This window comes from Schistocerca americana, chromosome 1 (assembly GCF_021461395.2).
Source record: "Schistocerca americana isolate TAMUIC-IGC-003095 chromosome 1, iqSchAmer2.1, whole genome shotgun sequence".
Taxonomy (NCBI): Eukaryota; Metazoa; Arthropoda; class Insecta; order Orthoptera; family Acrididae; genus Schistocerca; species Schistocerca americana.
Window position 1 is genome coordinate 607,222,454 of NC_060119.1, and position 15,310 is coordinate 607,237,763.

Sequence of the window (15,310 nt, forward strand, 5' to 3'; positions counted from 1 at the left end):
ACGTCTCTAATGGAATATTATGACTGACGCTACCAAATGCTTTCGATAAGTCACAGAAGATCCCAAGTGGTTAAATTTTATCGTTCAAAATTTTTATTATGTATTCGGTAAATACTGAATCTACTGTCTCAGTAGGTTGGCTCCTTTGAAAGCCAAATTGTGATTGTCTATCCCATTATTACGCAGGTGGATGACAACCATTCCAAGAAATCATGTAAGGAGTGACATTGAGAGATAGTTACTGACGTGTGTGGAATGAAATTTGGTATAGAGGGGTCTGGCAGTAGCGTCTTCCAGTCTGCTTGGGAAAACAGCATGAATTAATGATGCTTTATTTAAATGACTAAGAACAATATGTAATATATGACCACAACTATTTAGTGTCTTATTTGAGATATCTTGCCAATATGAACTTTTGCTTTCTAAAGTCGTGATGATCTTCCATGTTTCAGATGGGAATGTGAGGTTAACTTTCATTTTACTAAGTGCCCTTTGTGCTGTTTCTACGGTACTGTTTTACTTTCTCGCCTGAACTATTTTTACCAGTTTTCTCGCCTATTTTTCAAAACATCTGTTACAAATGAACTGTCTTGTACAATGTTCCTATTCTCTTTAACAGAACCACTACCGTTTTATACGTTTTTTTCTCTATTTCCCTTTTATTGCATAATGAACTTTCACTTTACGACAAAGTATGTGCTGATTTTAAACTTCCAGGCAGATCAGAACTGTGTGCTGGACTGGGACTCGAACCTGGGATCTTTGCTTTTCGCTGACAAGTGCTCCACCGACTGAACCGTCCAAGCGCGGCTGACGGTCGCTCTTCCACCCTCACCCCCACGTCCACAGACCCCCCACCCCCTCTCCCGCCCTGCCCGTAACCGCAACCGTCGTCGCACCTTTACTCCTACCTTCCAAACTTCACAGATATCAGATGTACTTCCTCATACCTTGCCGGACTAGCACTTTTCTTTTGGCATGTCTGCTAGCCACGCAGTTCGAGTCATAGTCCAGCATGCAATTTTAATCTGCCACGAAGTTTCAAATCAGCACACACTCCGTTACAAAGTGAAAATGCATTCTGTAACAATCCTCCAAGCTGCGGCTAAGCCATGTCTCCGCAGTACCCGTTCTTCCAGGAGTGCTAGTCTCATAAGGTATGCAGGACAACTTCCGTGAGATTTGGAAGGTGAGGCACCGCCAGAAGTAAAGCGGTGAGATGGAGCCGTGTGTCGTGCTCAGTCTGTGGATCACTTGCCCGCAAGAAGCAAAATTCCCTTGTTCGACTCCCAGTCTGACTCACAGTTTTAACCTGCCAGGAGGCTTCAGTAGTATTTAATTTTGCTGTTCCATTTGTAAACGTCAGTCAAAATGTGCATACTCCAGATTTTTTTTTTTTTTTTTGCAACTTTGATTAATGTATTATAGTACTGTTTTTAATACGAAATTATTTGTGGATCATTACTTTTCCTGGCTATTTTCTGCAAGTTCTGTCTTCGCTGTGATACTTGTAGTGATCCGAAGTTTCTTTAATAAGTACCCTTCATTACATGTAATTATCTCTTTTAGGAAAACTGCTTCCAGAAATGGACATAAATTCATTAAGAAATGTATTGAATTTAGAGCTAATATTACGCTCATTGTAAACTGCATCCGAGTCAACATTTTTAAAGCTCTCTTTAAGAATTTCAGTCGTTTTGTCGTTAATCATTCTCAATGATTTCGTTGAGTTTTTCTGAACCGTACATTGAGCTAAGTTACGTACTGTCACTAGCTGTGCATCGTCATCTGATAATCCATTTACAAGATGATATGCGTGCATTTCTTTAGCTTCTGTTGTTGTATGACTATAAGGTTACTACTGTCTTGAGCAATTCGGGTTGGTAAATTTATGACTGATGCTAAATTATAAGTGGATAACAGGATCTAATTATCCTTCTTCCTGTCAGATTGTTTCAAGATATTTACATTAAAATCACTACTCTGCATTATTAAAACAATATTTATCGAGCGAAACATTTAAAAAAGCACAGAATAAGTGCAAGAAACCTTGTATACACGTAACCATCAAAATACTGAACGGAAATATACTAAATGTAATATTAATTTTTATCATAGGAATGTTGTAGGTGACTTAAAAGTGAATAGTTATTTTCCCTTTTTAATCAGTTGCTTTGCAGATAGTACCGAATTTGTCGGTAACACCGCGTTGGCTAAACGCAAATGGTAGCAGTACTTGCGATTCGGGTTATCATCTACAACACAGATGTGTGTCCCGTCGGCAAAGCTGACTGGCAGCTTATTTATCTTCAAGCGGTGTATAACAGACAAGGACATGAATGTTTGTGAGTAGAAATACGGTACCACCAGTTGTGGATTTTGCAGTGTAAACAGGCGCCTGAAACGCCAGTTGTCATTCCTTACGCCGTATGGATCTCAGTTAAACTTTCGACAAAAACATAAGTGACTTTGGTTGGTTGGTTGTTTTGGGGAAGGAGACCAGACAGCGAGGTCATCGGTCTCATCGGATTAGGGAAGGACGGGGAAGGAAGTCGGCCGTGCCCTTTGAGAGGAACCATCCCGGTATTTGCCTGGAGCGGTTTAGGGAAATCACGGAAAACCTAAATCAGGATGGCCGGACGCGGGATTGAACCGTCGTCCTCCAGAATGCGAGTCCAGTGTCTAACACAAGTGACTTTTTCACCTTTCATGTAGTCGTTATCGTAATACACGAACCTATGTCTAAGTCTGCTGTAACAGATCGGAAAGACGATTCAGCACAAGTAATACTTTCAGAAACGAAGGAGAAAAAATGGGCAACTTTATTGACTGTCGCTGTTCTGCCAAAAGCCAGACAACTTATTAAGAACGCAAAAGCATCGTTTATGCTCTATCGCAGTTGATACATTTCAGTATGAGGCCGGTACGTATTTAGTTTCACGGGGTCGAAATGCAATATTTGGTTCCCAACTGAGATATTTCTGGTCGTGATCATGCACATGTTTTCTTTTTCGTTGGTGTTTAAACTTCCCTGGACATGGAAGTCATTTAACAATTAGCACTGGGTATGACAGGGGAGGGAAAGAAGCTGGCAGTTGATTGCATTGATATATTTAGGAAACAAATTATAAAAATTATAGAAAACCTAAATCAGGTTGGCAGAAGGTAAGTTGAGGTTCTCGTTTCTTCAATTATGTTAGTCCCTTCATGGGAACATTTTTCTGGCTTTGTTACAAGTGACAATTGAGGATTCAGTACCTCGATATCGTCCGTCTATACCTAACAGTGCAACAAAAAAGAAATTTATTGGGCCGTAACTTTTTTGAAAATATGTTTGGGTACATGGTTTCCCACTGATTTGAAACAAAATTTGGTAAAGTTACTGCTAGTGTTCTTGTGTCTTGCCACTTTCTCGAAATGATAATTTTTTCAGTATCTATTGAAACATCGTCTGATTCAATGTTGGACACTGCAATATCATCAAGAAGTTAGAAAAGGTGTAGTGCGTCTTCATCTTTCAAAATGCAATTCTGTAGCCTGAAATACTTAAACAAACATATTTCACATAACATTTCCAGTAATCACGTATGTCAGTTACAGTAAAAGTGTTAAATTATGTCCTAGTTTGAACACGTTTCCTTATATTTACGTCATACTTTTCAGGTACAGTGTGCCACAAAATTTCTTTCAGACATTAACGTCAGGAATAATGCATCAAACATGCAAGAAGTTGCGTGTGGTTGCTCAGACAAGACAATTTTTGCAGATAATATACAAATACCCACGAAATAGCAGTAAAACCACACGTTTCTACTATTAAATCGAGTATTACACAACAATTATGCTCCGTTAGGTATTGGCAATGCGACCGTCGGTAGTGGGGGCATTCTAATGCAAAGATGGCAGCACCAGCTAGACGAGGGAGTATTGATTACCTTGACCCCAGGATGGCAATCAAGTATCTGCGAAGACATATTCCGATTGTATGTAAGTCTGCAGGCTTTCGTGGCCGTTGTCTTCCAATTGCTCATGAAATGGTTGCCGTAGTCTAAAACATACTGTCAGACACTCCTGCGAATTTTGTTATACACCGCAACAGCAGCCCGCCAAGTGATCAGGAAGCCAAACTGCTGAATATATATCTGATGAATACGAAGAGCACCGCTTCTTAAATTTATTAAATTGAAGCAATACCAAAAAGAAGACTGCTTATATGTCATTCAGGTTTCATTAGGACCTTGAAAAACAACATATGGCAGGACTGTTTAGATATGGTTCTGTTGTAATCCACATATATTTAATGAAGATTGACGTTTGCTTTTAAGTAAAAAATGGCTAAAAATAGTAGAAGACTTGAACAATGGAGAAAGATTTCATAAACCTACGTGAAGTTTTTCTCATCACACTTCGAGCAAAATCTGTTTATGAACGCCATCTGTCACCCAGCTATGATAATCAAATCTGAACACAGAAAACAACCCAGTTCCGCAATTGTTGTTGCACCAAAAAAAGAAGCATTAGGCCCACAGACATCAGAAATCTCAATACAGATATCTTTTGAAGATGTAATTAGATTAAGTAAAACTACTCGTATCTTGAAAAATCGAGTGGCATGTAAGAATGTATAAATCATGAGCCTCCGTGCAACACTATATGAAAAGAAACGGGCCTATCATAATAAGAATAATTAGTCGTAAAAATATCATAGAAATCAAGGGAAGAAAGGAAGGAATTTTGAAACAACTTTGTTGGCTCTAGGTTTTTAAAGAAAGACACTCTTAATTTATTGTTAAGCCAGAACAAGGTGTAACTGAAGAGAAAACATGTGGAGAGACGAAAGGATGAAAATAAGTTCGAAAATATTCCTTCACGAATACGTTGTAGCTTATGTCATTTCATTCACGAGTTCGTCTGTGTGTACATTTATTTTATGATCACTCGCTTCTCTTAATATTTCATTAACACTTCGGAAGTAATAATACGCTAACTATTTGTAAATTACACAGAAAAAATTAAAAGCAAATATTGTTCCTATGACGCAAATGATTTTAGGAGACGGCCAACTTCCTCGTCACTTGGGGCGCTAGCGTCGCTCCAACTGCCAGACGGTACCAGCATTCAAAGCAGGGAGTGCCGTAACTGTATATATGGTTAAACATTGTGCCACCTAGATCCTCAATAAGGAGCAGCTGATAGTGAAAACCTTTAAGCACTATTCACACTGGAAATTTCGGAATTGACTCTTTTACGCTTCTCAAAGCATACTGGGCTTGCCACAACTTGACTCAAAACCAGCATTGAAATGCGGTGGAAAGACTTTGCAGTAACTGCATTTACCACGTGCGACCAGCACGACCCGGGCAGGTGCTTACTGCGTCGCTTGTTGATGCTGCTAAAGGACGTATTGCGTCGCTGGGTACGGCCGCTCGGCGAGAAGTCTATTTAGGAACGGGGCTGCTGGCACTTTGGTGATTAGCGCGTCATCCGTAAATAACTGGCGCCTGTTTTCGTGTTCAGACTCGCCAGACACCTCTGCGCCGAACACCTGCGCTAGTTGCAGCCAGCCCGAGGCGTTGCAGCGTTCAGCCATGCGTAGAATGTCCGAACATGAGAATGATTTGGAAGCGGTTATCGGAAATATTGTTCACAGTAAGCAAGGAAAAGAGGACAGCAATAAACCGGAAGTTACGAATAGGTCGCGCATATTGTAATTAAACATGTTGGGCAATCGTTATGCAATGAATATTTCACCTCTGAAACGCAATACAAATAATCTTGTGTGACTCTCAAATTGAAGGTATTCTCTAGCGGTAATCTGTAAGCCTTCTCGGGCACCTGTTGTGGAGATCGTCTAGATTTTGGTCGAAATTTCCGCAAGAGGACTGTAAACGTGGTGAATAATTGTAGATCGTTTGAATTTGCTAATTTTTAGCTATCTACCAGACACAAAGGAGTCCTTAATCATTTCCTCCGCCCCTCATTTCAATTTTATATAGGTACCAGATATCGCATCTAACAAGCGGAACTCGCCATACCTCGCTCTCTGATACAGTCGAAACTTGGTTTGGTGAAAGGGCGAAAATAAGGGAACACCTGTTTCGAAAAATGACGGTCGAACCTTAGAGGCGACTTCATTAGTCCACTCAAACATTGTAAAGCCAAGTGAGTTGGTCGCACAATAGAATTATTGTTAAAAGAAAAATACATTTAAAATCTTATTAAAAACAGAGTGCACCATCACAAATCTTATAAAATCTTATACAATTAACAGGAATTAAAAACTAAAAACACAAAAATTTCAGTATTCCAATTTTTGCTTTGCTTTTTACGTTTATGCTCCAAGAGAACAAGTGCGATCATAAAAACGTTCGAAATGTAAAAATTCGGAACACCACGAGCGACGTGCGAAAGCACATATATCACAGACACAATTTTTTTGTGTGAATATCATTCGGAAAAGAACTTCGCGATATAGCGATAATTTTGCAGTAAACCACGTATATCGAAGCATTTATTCGAAAGTTGTAACCTGCAGCTAATTACAAATCAGTGTGTGTATTTTAACTGCATCGCTTCTACTTGTGATTTCCCTTTGCTGTGATGTCCTGTACTTCCGTAATCGGCGAACGTAATTCTTCGCCTGCCAGTAAAAGTATACGTCGTAGGGTTTACATAAATGCATACGCTTTTACGGAATTACTTTAAATGAACGTATCAGTGTTCCAATTTCATCGACAAACAGCTCATCGTGCAGAGATAGTTAATAACGAACATTTTTACGAAAGGTCGCAAAAATACGTCCAGAAACTGATGACAATTTTCTTTTGTATGTTTTCCAGATATTGCGGTTGTTGCGTGCATATTCTAATGTTCCACTAACTGATTTACCTCTTGATGTACTCGAGAACCAAATTTGTCACTAACTTCTTGGAGACAAACGTAAACTGTTGGCGGTACTTTTTAGAGGGCGTTAACCCGTGTCAGTTGTATAAAATCTGTTTTTAATAGGATCTGATATCTTTATTTCTTTTGCTGTTAATTTCATTGTAATTCAGAAATCATAAAAATTCTGATGTCAGATGCTTCCACAACAACAAAAGGTAAACGTTAAGACTGGATTTGAAAAGGGGGCTCAAGATTTCGAAACTGTGCTCTTAGCCAATTCGTTACCAAGGCAGTTGGTTTTGTGTCGTGCAAATAGCCTGAAGCCGTGTCGAAACCTGGATCGTCATTTTCTCGGAAGTTCTTGCCTGTTGGCACCTAAGCTAACATACCTGTCCCTTTATTTTCATCATTTTATCGCCCTGCCAAGTTTAGACTGTATAAGAGAGCGGCCTATGGTGAGTTCCTCTTCTAAGATGTAGGTAGACACGGAAGTTAATAATATAGGAAGCTACGGTAGTTTGTTCGGATTAATGAGAATATTACAGGAACATCTGTATTTCATCATAAAAACGGAAAACGACGAGAACTGTTACAGAAAGCTGCAGAAAATTAAGTGTACTAGTAAGGTAAGAGGTAAGGATGACTCGGGAAAAAGAATCATGGAAAAAGAGAAAGTCATATATGGAAAATAATGATTAGAATACAAGTTGACACTTCTTGCGTAAAAACGTCAGGGAACAACTTCCATGGTATTAGGCGCAGGCTTAGAGGAAAAAAATTGTTGGGGAATGCAGAAATTTATATATATATATATATATATATATATATATATATATATATATATATATATATATATATATCAGGATGGAGTTTGCTCATTTTCCTATCCTTGGTGATTGGATTGGAATGCAAAATATTAAATTCTACAAAATTACCATTAATATAATCCCAGAATAACTATAAAACATTTAAGTTTCAAATTAACTACTGTCTGCTCTCATCTCATGTAAATCACATTTTTCTCACAAGTATGTTTTATTTGATGAAAACGTAGGCAAACTGAACCAAGTGCCGCCGCGAACCCTTTCGGCGCGACTGACTTGCACCCTGTATATCTGGTGTCCACGCATATTCATAGCGAGAACGTATCAAAAGCGCTAACAAAACATAAGTCAAAGGAAAGAATCGGAATGCAAAATCTGCTAATTCTCCTTAATCTTGCGCGATCATAAAAAATACAAGACGTATTAAGGGGAACGGAACCTATAGCTTGACTCTTGATTTTTGAAAGGTCTAGACAGTGACGGAGAGATTTTCCATCACTAATATTTATCTAAGGAAAAGAAGAAATGCTCGGCGCAGCACACTGTTCATAACATTACCCAACGCCCTTTAATATAATACTTTAAAATCTGAATTTCAGTGACAGCATGAGAGACAATTAATGAAGTTTGTTTACGAAACAGATACAGAAGCAGTAACAGTTTTATTCATCCGCTGACCACTTTAACAAGGATACTTGATATGTTTAATGTTGTGGGTTGGCAGGAGAGCCAACACCGGTTTACTAGAGGAAGCCGAAAGGCACGCGTTTTAGTTCACACAGGCTGGCGTGAGTTCTGGAACAGGTCAAGGAAATTAGACTTAAGAAAAAACGGACGTAGCTGGTGGAATACTGAACTTTAATCCATAAATGGTGAACGTCGCTCTTGACTATACATTATTTACAATATCAATAGTAACTGAACATGGCGCCTTGATAGGTCGTAGCAAATGACGTAGCTGAAGGCTATGCTAACTATCGTCTCGGCAAATGAGAGCGTATTTTGTCAGTGAACCATCGCTAGCAAAGTCGGTTGTACAACTGGGGCGAGTGCTAGGAAGTCTCTCTAGACCTGCCGTGTGGCGGCGCTCGGTCTGCAATCACTGATAGTGGCGACACGCAGGTCCGACGTATACTAACGGACCGCGGCCGATTTAAAGGCTACCACCTAGGAAGTGTGGTGTCTGGCGGTGACACCACATTTAAGAACAACAAAATAACTCGATTTGTATTTACAGGTATTTACGCACTTACAGGTTCGGTTTGACAAGGATAGTACAGATAGTCAGCCGCGGCCTTCAAGTAGGAACCATAGCCGCATTTGCCTGAAGTAATTTAGGGAAACCACAGGAAACCTAAACCAGGATGGTCGGATGAAGATTTGAGCCTCAATCCCGCCGAATACAAGGCCAGTATGTTTAACACACGGCTACTTCATTCGGTTCAGTCCTAGAGTAAAATACCGTTTTACCAAGAAGTTATTCAGTAACGTGCAGGGGTCGGCTGTTGTGGCCGGGCGGTTCTAGGCGCTTCAATCCGGAACCGCGCTGCTGCAACGGTTGCAAGTTCGAATCCTGCCTCGGGCATGGATGTGTGTGATGTCCTTTGGTTAGTTAGGTTTAAGTAGGTCTAAGTCTAGGGGGCTGATGACCTCAGATGTTAAGTCCCATATTGCTTAGAGCCATTTGAACCATTTTAACGTAAAAGGCTAGCGCTATAGTGTTCATTCATATCCCACTCTCGGTCACTGCACATACATTATTTCATAAAGTAACACTACAACCACTACCAGGTGATGTCAGCACCACAGCGAAAAAGTCTGGTTTTCGTTTTGTGTGCTACAACTTCTCATTTTGTAACCTGAAAAAATGAATCAGTATCCCTTTCTAATGAGTGAGGTGTTGAGCTCAGAAAGAGTATACGGTTCTACTATTATACCTTCATATCTTTGGGAATAAATAAAAGAAAAGAAAGGAAAAAGAAGAAAAAACATGGTCTTAAAATTTTATGTGAGGTGATAGAAGTATTGTTACTATTTTATCGTTGTTATTATTTATTTGTGTTATACATTTTGACAAACATCTACTCTGTTACCTAGGTGATTCCTCACTTATAGAATGTATCGCTTAACAAATAATTTTTGATTAATTTTTCAAATAAGTTCGTTTTATTAATCTCTTTAATCTCCTTGGACAGTTTATTGTACTGTAGTATTTCTTTCATAGAAAGTGCTGTTTTGAGTTTTCTGTTTACTCTTTCTTGGTAAATGAAAGTTCAGTCTAGATCTTGCTCCACAGTCATACACAGAGCTGTTTATACAGTAATTAACTATGTTATTTTTGATGTACACGAAGTGTACTTTTTGGGTGTATTTACATCTAATCTTTGACTTGTACGCAGATAATTGTTACTACGTAAATGAAACTTTCTCAATAAACTTCGTCAAGGAAAGGGTCATATCCTACCTTTTCTCTAACTTTTAGGTAGTATATTGTGAGGTTTCTGATGTCACATTTTTCAGTGACGTGTAATATCAAATTGAAACATCATTTGTTGTAAGGAACAGAAAGGAAACTAACCATCTGTGCTCGTCAAAAGATCACACTGCTAAAAGTGATAAAGTAACTACATTGTTACAAGCTTTCAGTAGCATTTTCTACACACGCCTCTCATAATCTGTGAAAGTATATTGAAATAAAGCGAATAAACTGCAGTCTTTACACATAAATTACAGAATTTAAGTACTTATTCGCACGCCAAACGCCTTGTGGAGCTCAAATCTTCGTCATATTCTCTTAACAGGCTCTTTGAACGCGATACTGTGTAATTCCTGACGCGTCATAACAGTGTTATTATTCAGTAGTCAAGGAAAATAGAGGAAAAGTGTTGTGATGGCTCAGACAGACTGCCTGTTCACCTGTTCCAGCCACAGAGGGCTTCAGTATATCAGTACATAATGGCTCTTTCCACAGATAGTTCAGGCAACCTTTATTTTCAGTGAATGAATAAATGTTTAGTGTTCACCAGTGCGACAGTTAAATGCTTCAAATCGATATGGGAATTCATGGCTCTTAGCATTAACTTTCACTCGCTACTTTAGCGTAATAGTAAGTTGTTGATTAATGACATAAATACTAAATCACCAGATCATATGAGCAATTGTGAGTAATAAAACACTCGTTTGCAAAACAACTACTGCACGTTATACGTCGTTAATGACACCTTGCGAGGAGATTTGTTCGAATCCTAAATGACTCATCTGAAAGATTCACAGCCGATTACGCGACCCCCATCCTCGACCAAATTAGCATCAGATTTATTTCAAGCGACTTCAACTCCAAGTTAAATTCTAAGCTTCCTTTATGCTTAGTTAATTGCGTCTCTTCTGCTGTAACGAATGATGAGAAACAATTCCATCAAAAAGTAACTACAGAAACAGGTCTCAACACGACAGCAAAAATACACAAGAATTTATGACGGCTTCTAGTATAAAGTGATTAATATGATGGTACTTCACACAGTAACTGTGAAGTTCGTTTATTCATGCCATTACAGGATACAAATAGTAAAGCAAATCAATAGGTGGCATGCTTTCCAATGCACTCATTCGAATCTGTTTGTGCGTTTACATTTACTCACATTGTAATGTAAGAGGTGAAAAAAGTTGAAAAAACCGATGAATCCTCGAAAGTGTTGACAATAAATTTTACTTTAACAGTTTCTGCATGTTGTACTACATAAATTTTAAGATAGGTGTATGATAGTTCTTTCGTTTCTAGGAACGTTAGTAAAATTGACACACAAGATGTAACAAAAGTACTTTTACAAACTTGAGGAAGAGAGGGGGGGGGGGGGGGGGGTCCTAGTCGCAGAGCCATGAAATATGGCACTCTTTAGAACGCTTCAGGACGATACTGAATGGTTTTATGACTTTCGCAATATTCCATGACGTGTTGATGCAACAGCACTGCATTAGGAATGTTTTCTGCATAAACCAGTATAGTATCAGGCTCCACAGAAAACAACGCAAAGGGCTACGTTCGGGGGAATGTAGAGGCTATGGAAATGGTCCTCCCTTAAATATCCGTCTGCCATGGTGGGTATCATTCAGTACATCTCGAACAAAGCACCTGAACATTGCTTGAATCTAGAGTGAAATTTTCACTCTACAGCGGAGTGTGTGCTGATATGAAACTTCCTGCCAGATTAAAACTGTGTGCCGGACCGAGACTCGAACTCGGGACCTTTGCCTTTCGCGGGCAACTGCTCTACCAACTGAGCTACCCAAGCACGACTCACGCCCCGTCCTCACAGCCTTACTTCTGCCAGTACCTCGTCTCCTACCTTCCAAACTTTACAGAAGCTCTCCTGCGAACCATGCAGAACTAGCACCCAAGAGTGAAAATTTCATTCTAGAAACATGCCCCAGGCTGTGGCTAAGCCATGTCTCCGCGATATCCTTTCTTTCAGGAGTGCTAGTTCTGCATGGTTCGCAGGAGAGCTTCTGTAAAGTTTGGAAGTTAGGAGACGAGGTACTGGCAAAAGTAAGGCTGTGAGGACGGGGCGTGAGTCGTGCTTGGGTAGCTCAGTTGGTAGAGCAGTTGACCGCGAAAGGCAAAGGTCAAGGTCCCGAATTCGAGTCTCGGTCCGGCACACAGTTTCAATCTGCCAGGAAGTTTCATTGCTTGAACCTCTTTGTTTATAAACTACGTAGTTTCTCTTATTCGCAGCACCACATACTGTAGCAACTCTGGAAAAGTGATATTTTTGTATTCCTTCTATGCAGGACCCATAAGACTGACAAGAGAACGTACTATTCTACCAGACAGTTACGCATAATTACTGCTCAAAATAAAACTTCTGCTGACGTATAGTCTGAGTTGTACCATGAACAACTTCAATCGTCCACAAATATTGATTTTCAAAATTTTCTACGCCATCTTCTCGAAATATTGTGCCATCGTAGACTACACTGAACATAGAGAACGAACGAAGTGGCGCAAGTGGTTAGCACAGTGGACTCGCATCCGGGAGGACATAGGTTGAAATCCGTGTCCGACGATCCAGGTTTAGGTTTTATGTGATTTCCGTAAATTTCTCCAAGAAAATGCCGGTATGGTTCCTTTGAAAAGGCGCGGCCAGTTTCCTTCCTCTTCCTTGAAACAATCCGAGTTTGTGCTCCGTCTCTAATGACGTCGTTGATGGGCCGTAAAATCCTAATATTTGTTTTCTGAATACTGAAACGAGCTATTGATATTTGTAAAATAAACGATCTGCAATATTTGTCCATGGCTGGTGATTTGCAGAAAAAATAAATTGCAACTTTGAAGATCATACGGATACGTGAACTGGCCACGAAGCACCTCCCAAAGTGTTTTACCAGATATGATACATTCTAAGGCAACATATCGTCTACTTCCTCTTCGAAGTTCTTACTAAGCTTCAAACTTTTCACAGAATTTTCCCAACAGTGACTACGGTTGGCCTCGATTCACATTTGTTACTGCTTTGGACTAAGATTCAACAACGTGGTGATAAACAACAGAAAAGGTTGAATGACACGGCTGTCTTTTTTTCTGGACAGCGTTTGGTTCAGCTTTGCCACCCTGTGTCCATTTCCGTTTTCACAGACATATATCAAAGTCACATCTATCTTTCCACGAAGCAAATATGCTACCACGTCATGTTCCTTGACTCTCAGAAGTCATTGGATACAGTTCTGCACTGTCCATTAGTAATTAAATACAATCGGATCGAGTACCGGATATGATTTGTGCCTGGATTCAGAATTTGCTAGCAAAAAGAAAATTTACTTGAAAGAATGTATTAAGTTTGCCAGTGACATTTGTTTCATTGCATGTAAATAAGATAAATTTGTAGGTTTTCATGGGCAGTGTCAATGTGAATAAGATCATTTTGGATGTTGATGTGTGTATTTTTTGGAGCCGTCAGTCTCCTGATTAGTTTTATGTGGCCCGTCACGAATTCCTCTCTTGTACCAACCTCCTTATCTCAGAGTAGTACTTGCACCCTGCGTTCTCAGTTATAAGTGATAGCCTAATGTAAACCGAACACCTGCCACAAAGGAACCATGGAATGGTTCCATTCAGAAATAATCAGCACACGGATCCACAACCACACCCTCTCTTGCACTTCCTCATCCGACTGAAACTGACGTCCGCGCAAACCTTTCTTCAGGGAACCAAAGACGTGAAAATCACACGGAGAAAGATCCGGGCTACACGGAGGATGTTGCAGTGTTTCCCAGTCAAATCGCTGAAACGTAGCCTTCGTCCGATTGGCAGTGTGGGAATGGGCGTTATCGTGCAACAGGATACTTCCTCTACCCGACCAGTTCCTCGAGCCCCCTTGTGGTGAGTGATCGGTTTTCATTTGGCTGCCCCTTATATTTGTTGTATGTATGGTAATATCTGACTTCCCATGTCGATTTACCTTCAAAAGCCCTCTCTGATACCAGGGAAGTTATTCCCTGATGTCTTAATACACGTTCTACTATCTTGTTCCTTGTTCTTGTCTGTGTTTTCCATGCGTTTCTTTCTTTGCTGATTCTGCGGAGAACCTCTTTATTCTTTGTCTTGTCAGTCCCCCTAATTTTCTACATGCTTCGCTAGAAATGAACATAAATACACGGCAAGTAGTTCTGCGATGTCTCAAGGTGGCCAGCCTTGGTGCATTTCAGATTCAAAGCTGGGAAAAAGATGTGGACATGAGGCAGCACAAATAATAGAGAAGCCACAGATGATCCAAAATATACTTGTCTTTTTTACCGGAAACTACTATTTACTGTATTTACAAAACACGCAACATGTCACATTTGAAAAGCGGCTACTTTATTTAAGCGTTACTCGCTGTAACGTCCTTCGGATCTTCGGTCTTGGCTAACACTCAGCGGTAGAGCAATGAGATTGTTCTTTCTTATGTATCGGTATCGACGTTACAAACAGAACGTTGATGAACTGAACTCGCGACTTGTGCGAGGTATTTACTTCACCAAATGTCGTAATTACATCGTTTATAATCGATGGTTTATCAGTTGTTATTTAAATATTAATTATAAGTTCAAATTAGTTCCAGCGACACCAAATTTCATGTAGACTGGTTGTAATCTCAAATCTATAATCAGTCGTAACAGTGTTATTAATTCCTAACGTCAAGGAGTTTCTATATAAGCGCCGAGTGCTTCAGTCAAATAATATCGCAGCACGTGAATTGACGCGATATGCTGGTTTATTACACAATATTACTCACTTCCTAACAGAGCCATGAGGAAGAATCTTTCCCAGGTGTTGGGGGGAATTATAAATTATATGCTTCGTAACTATCGCCAAGATCCATAGTCCATTAGTTATTACGAATGAAATTGTCTATCTGTGTTCACTTCCAAAATAGTGTTAACTTCAGGTTATCTAATTAAAAGTCTCTTCTGCCTAATATATGCAAGTCCTCTATCTGAATTCTAAATAACGTAATATTTGAAGTCATAGTAGATCGCAATAATCAATTCTGAAAAAAAAACAATCTAATTGCGCCTACATATACGAGCATTCAAAAGTATGACCTGCTTCGGCTAACTCTCATAAC

At 39.6% G+C, this 15,310-nt stretch overlaps 1 protein-coding gene and 1 non-coding gene across 6 annotated transcripts in view; both read right to left on the bottom strand.

Annotated features, from left to right (window-relative positions):
- The window catches only part of LOC124607173 (golgin subfamily A member 6-like protein 22), a 311,550-nt gene that overhangs the window by 237,442 nt on the left and 58,798 nt on the right, over positions 1–15,310 (bottom strand). The gene's annotated exons all lie outside the window — the stretch shown is intronic.
- Trnas-cga lies at positions 11,925–11,999 on the bottom strand. Its single transcript has one exon. It is a non-coding gene; the product is annotated as a tRNA-Ser (tRNA).